The 5,900-nt window shown below is 34.9% G+C and overlaps 1 pseudogene; it reads left to right on the top strand.

Moving 5' to 3' along the window:
* The first annotated feature begins 273 nt into the window (after nt 1-273).
* On the top strand, nt 274-768 carry LOC149557610 (pathogenesis-related protein PR-1 pseudogene; annotated as a pseudogene).
* The last annotated feature ends 5,132 nt before the right edge of the window (nt 769-5,900 follow it).

Below are 5,900 nucleotides of genomic sequence, written 5' to 3'. Positions count from 1 at the left end.
AGCGCAGCTGATTGAAAATAGTAAGCGTAGAGGTGAAGGGATCAATGCCCCCAGCTATAAGGATAAGAATGATTGATTCTTCACTTTACGAGAAAGCCTAGAGAAATCTATAGTTTACTCCAAACCTAAAATTATACAATGTCGTCCCTGTATATAAAAAGAATTTTGTTGTAGACCATTTTCATATATCCATCCCTCTCACAAGTCAATTACGACCTCTTCTGTATTATTATTAGCTTCTATTGAGAGATCGAAAGTTATATTCTGATTATGATGGGTCGACTTTGCCATCTAGTCATTATGCTTTTGGTGGTGAGCTTATTTTGTAGTGTAGAAGGCTTCCTAACCAGCACTGATGCCAGAAAGCAATTCCTTGAGCCTCAGAATCTGGCAAGAAAAGCTGTTGGAGCTCCGCCTATGAAATGGAACAGCACTCTTGCCACTTTTGCTCGTAATTATGCCAGACAGAGAAGAAATGACTGCCTTCTCGAGCATTCACTAGGATCACCCTATGGAGAAAATATATTCTGGGGCAGTGGCCCAAAGTGGACACCTCGGCAGGCGGTGAATGCTTGGATTGATGAGAGGAAGTGGTATGTCCATGCGAAGAACACTTGCACAGGCCCAGATTGCACACATTATACTCAGATTGTGTGGGCAACAACTGAAAGTGTTGGTTGTTCAATCATCAAATGTAAGAATAAGGACACATGGGTCATATGCAGCTATGATCCCCCGGGCAACTATATTGGCGATAGGCCTTATTGATTATTTAGGTACAACCAGCATATTATTCTTTTTGTGCATTCCGGAAGTCAAAATATTCGTTTCTAATATCCTATTGATTGTCTAAGGAAATAGGATAATTCTGCTGTTAATAAGGGGAACAATCTAAGCTTCCCCTGATTTGTTTGATAATTTAGAGGTCAACGTCTTTTATAAACATTTAAATTGATAATCATTTTAGCATCCGTTTACTGTTACTAAATATGCTGTTTACCAACGACAAAACTATACTATGCATTGCACATTACGATAAAAGTGGCATTGATATAGATTACACATTTACGTTAAAAGTTGCATTGCTTATATCTTGATTATTGTGTTAAAGAAAATTTCAGTCCCAACATACATTCTCTGCCAGTGAATGATGATGTCGACAATCTAAGGACCTTGGTTGTTCTTTTATTCAAGACATATGAAATTATTATTTTTTAATATTAAATATCGAGCGGAAAAACAACATCATGTCTTTAAGCTTAAAAAATAGGACTGAATATTATTTCTGTTGTTAAGGCATCAGCAGACAGTAAACAGGAACTTGAAGAGATATCCATTATACATGATTTTTCACAAAAAAAAGAAAGAAAACAAATCATCGTCTTCAAATTATTTAAATTGAGACTAACTATTCAATCTGTTTTAATCCCAAGCTCCAATAATCTTGTTGGAGAACTATGCTTCATTGCCCTGACTGGTAGTTCAAAGGGTGGTCGCGGTAATTGCTCCCCAATCAAGGATCTCTTTATTTTTCTCATCCACATTCACACTATTAAAGGTACTTGATCAATGTAATAAGATAATGATAATATTTTGATTCTTTTCAGCTACATAGAATTAGGACATGATTTATAAATAATTGAAAATGTCATTTTATAGAAAAATATGGTCTTCATGTGTCTAGTGTTTTGAAAGATATATTCTCACACGCATTGTTTTGACTTAAAAGGGCAGGAATAGGGTTATGAACCTGGATAACAGAAACAAACTTCAACCATCTCTTCTTTGGGCCATTACAACCAACCAGCGCCAAAGAAGCACACTCTAACCCAAACAATTAGAGACCCTCCTAACCAAAAATTTAAAAAATTAATCAAAATCAACCATATTCTTTGAGTAGAATAAAGAAACAATACTAAAAAGTAACACTAAAGTAGAGAAATTACTAGCCATATTCCACGTCTTCCTTCCCCAATAGTAACAGGGATTACTAAACTTAACAGTATAGACTACGAGTCTCAAAATAATCGAGAGCTCAAAAGTTTGAACACTACTGAAATCAACATTAAACATAAAGATAAGAAAAAATATCTGAACAACAAAAAAGGAAACATTAGGCCTATTTTGATATTTTCCCATTAATCGGTTAGATACTTGATTTCTTCCATCCAATTTTCAATCTCTTTGCACTTTTTTAACTCCTCCTAGTTCTTCTCATTACTTTGGCTAACCTTTTTAAGTTTACTTTTCCCATCAATAAACCCAAAGATTTCCTTTCACATCATTTCTTTTTGGACTTTACAAATGGAAGACATAGCCACGCCCAATTCAAATCCCATAACTACTAACTTAAAATTTTATTGTCAGTCTCAATCTTCACATTAATTTCAGAAATTTTCTCTGAAAATTACATCTTTAACTCTTCCATTCTAATCTAGATTAGGGATAGAGTATTATTCGTGACATTACCTCCATCATTATCATTCTCCTTAATCTTCTCATCTTCCCCTATAATACCTAATTTCACTTCAATTTTTTCCTCTAAGGAAATTGGATCTCTTCATCCATTTCTTTTGCTTCTATATCAAAACCTTCATCTTCAATGCCATTATTACCATATTTCTCCTATGATTCTTCCACTTCAGTATTCTTAGTCCTTTCCTCATTCTAAGAATTATGAGATTCATCCTTACTTTCTTACTTATAATTCCTAACATTTTTATTTCTCATCCTCGCAAACCTGCTCTCTCAAGCACTAACATTCACCTTTAGCTTATTAGATTGTAGTAACCTCACCCCTCATCATTCTTTGAAATTCCCTCCCCTTATTTCTTATCCATTTCAATAATTTATTTAGCAACTTTTATCTTAGTTGGGGTTCTCATAGTGCTAGACTTGGCAAAGCAATTTTTACACTTTCTGGGGGACTCAAATAGCAAGGCTTCTTCAAGAGAGAGATGATGCTTCTTAGAAGACATAGAAAAAGCCTTGGACGAAGGAGGATTTTCTAAGATGTAAGGGAAATCCTTATGGAAAATATCAACACCAATCTCTTCAATAACCACAGAGGATTTGAGAGCTTTAGGGCTTTCATCAGTGGGGAGACACCTTCCAAAACCTAGCTAGTGAGCACAAACATGGTGATAAAGAAAAAATATGAGCCCTTGGTTGATAGGAGGATTATCCCCAAGGGAAATGTTGTTAACTAGAGATGAAATTAAGAAAAAGGGGAGGTTAATCTTTTCCCCGTGCCTTAACATATTTAGAAGTGAAAAATAATAGCCATGGTAAGTCATAAATTGACCTTCAAGGTTGAAGTATTTAATTATCTAGAAGCAAATGTCACCAAAGGGGCTAGGGAGAGAAAGCCTTTCATGCCCATTATGATAGCTCAATTTGACAAGTTTCCCAGTATCTTAAAATAATTTGTGCTTGAATTTATTGTAGTCTATCATGCTCTTCCTCTACACTTGAACCCCAACACATTCTAGTCTTATAGCTTCTCCAATAAGCATAGGGATCATCACAAACTTCATACTACTAATAGCCGGCTACCTATTGTTGGAATTTACAAGTGGGAAGTATACTTCTAAGAGTGGTGGGGGGGAGTGGGGGGGGGGGGGGGGGGGGGGGTGGGCTGTGAATTAGAAGTACTAAACTTTAACCTTTAAAACTTAAATCAATACATGCATGAAAACATGTTGAAATAATATGAAAGTAAAAGCATGCATGAAAAATATTTGGCACCAGATTTGATTACCAAAAAACCTTCTAATGAGAAGGTAAAATTGGGGTGGGGATGACACCCACAACTCTTCATTACTATAGAAATAAAGTTCACCTGTTAACGTTACATGATTTTACCATTCTCATGATTTGCCCTATGAAAGGCCTGCCATCTTAAAGGCTTACAAAGGATTGTTAGATCCTACCCTATTAAAGGATTTTAACACCCTATCAAAAGTGTGTCTGGCCAAAAGGAGTTTTGAACACTCACTCAGAATGTCACCCTATTAAAGGATTTACACAATGGTTGTTAAACCAACCTAAGTCCATAGAATTTTATTCTACTATAACAATTGATAGAGAGTACAATAGAATGTTTGATCTGATATGCTTACAATCTAATATTGCTGATTTCAGATCCCAATTCAATTCATCTCAATCCTCTCTGATCTGATATAAAAATGATGTAACCTTGATCCTTTTTTTTGATAACTGATTCCACAATTATGTCCTTCTTCTATGTCACCTTCAACTTGATCAATTCACCCCTTTCCCTACTATCATCACCTTCTTCCATGCATTCTCTCTCACACTTACACTATCAATATGGGGTTTCATCTCCCTTTAAAAAGACTTCATGAATTAGGGTTCAATATGAACCTACAATGGAGATTCATCTAACTTTCCCACTCAATTCACTATATTTTTCCAATTGGTTGCATGTAGATCACATAGGGAATCCAAATATATTTGATCTTATCCCTAAGCTTCATGATGTATCCATATGTCAACTAAAAAATGGTTTGCATAATTGTTTCTGCCTTCACAAACTCTTATGTCAATTCTGTATTTCTTAGAACTTGTTAAATACTAATGCTTGAGACTAACTAGAATTATGTCTAGCTTGGCACCTGAACATGCTTAGCATCTATTGTTCACTTGGCACTTGAAACTTGCTTGACATCTATTGTTCACTCAGTAGTTAAGACTTGCTTAGCTTTGTCTATTTTCTCAACACTTACTATTTACTCGACACATGAGTGACTCGTCACTCATTGCAACTCGATATCTATATTATACTCGGTATATGTTACTAGCTTGGCATGAACTAAGTAAATTTCTTAAGTGTGTTGACACTCAATTGTCAAAACCAATCTGAGATCAACAATATCCCCCTTTGACATGAGTGGAAAAAAACTTAACTATACATGATGAATCTAATCTCCTCAAGTATAATGTACATTGAATTCGACATATATACAAAAACATCAAAATTTGTTTAAAATTTTGTAAAGAACTATATACCTCAAAAAATTTAGAACTCCCCTGAGCTAATGTTCCTTTTCTATATCCAAAATTTCTTTGAGTAGATTGATTTGCCTCTTCTGATACTCTTTGTCTTTATTCTGAGTTCTAATACTCTTTATCTAATGTATTCTGATCTGATGCCATGTTTCTACTTTTCTACTTGTTGCTCCCCCTTTTCTTTATTCTTTCCTCAAAATTTTGTAACTCTCCCTTTCACATGTCTCCCCCTTGCATATATCTCCCCCTTTTTGACACTAATATCAAAGGGATTATACACTAAGTGTTTATTTATCTAGGAAGTTCTTGTTAACTTCCATTACAATTTTGAGAGCAACATCCTAGTTGTCTATTGCAACATCTAATGACTTGATTTGAATGGTTGTCTTAGCTCCAAGGTGAACTAAGCCATCAAGTGTTGAAAGATTAGGATCTTTCTTGAATACTATCTCAGCATAGGCTAGTTATTTCTGTAGGATTTCCATGTGTGGGGTCAAGGAGGTTTGAATTTGAAATAACTTGACTCTTGTATTAGCTGCTTTTGCTGTCAATACAGCTAGTTCCTTTTGAGTGTGAAGCATGGAATCAAAATGCTTCTCATTTTTAGATGGCTTCTATGGTAACTGCATAGTAGATACTTTTGAGTTTCTCTCCAGATTCATAATCTTGTGGCTTGTCTCTTCTGTGAAGAGTCTAGGGTCACACAATTTAGTGTATAGTGAGAATATATTCTCAAGTACCTTCTTCATTTATTCTATGTTAGTAGTCAATTCCACTTGTGATAGTGCTATACTACTAGATATTTTCTCATTTACCTTCCCTTAAAATTTTCTTTTCAGACAATTCCATGAGTTTTGCATTTGTCTCTT

The sequence above is a fragment of the Cupressus sempervirens genome, chromosome 5, assembly GCF_028749045.1.
Source record: "Cupressus sempervirens isolate cs-2001-9-10 chromosome 5, ASM2874904v1, whole genome shotgun sequence".
Classification (NCBI taxonomy): Eukaryota; Viridiplantae; Streptophyta; class Pinopsida; order Cupressales; family Cupressaceae; genus Cupressus; species Cupressus sempervirens.
This window is presented reverse-complemented; position numbering and strand designations above follow the sequence as displayed.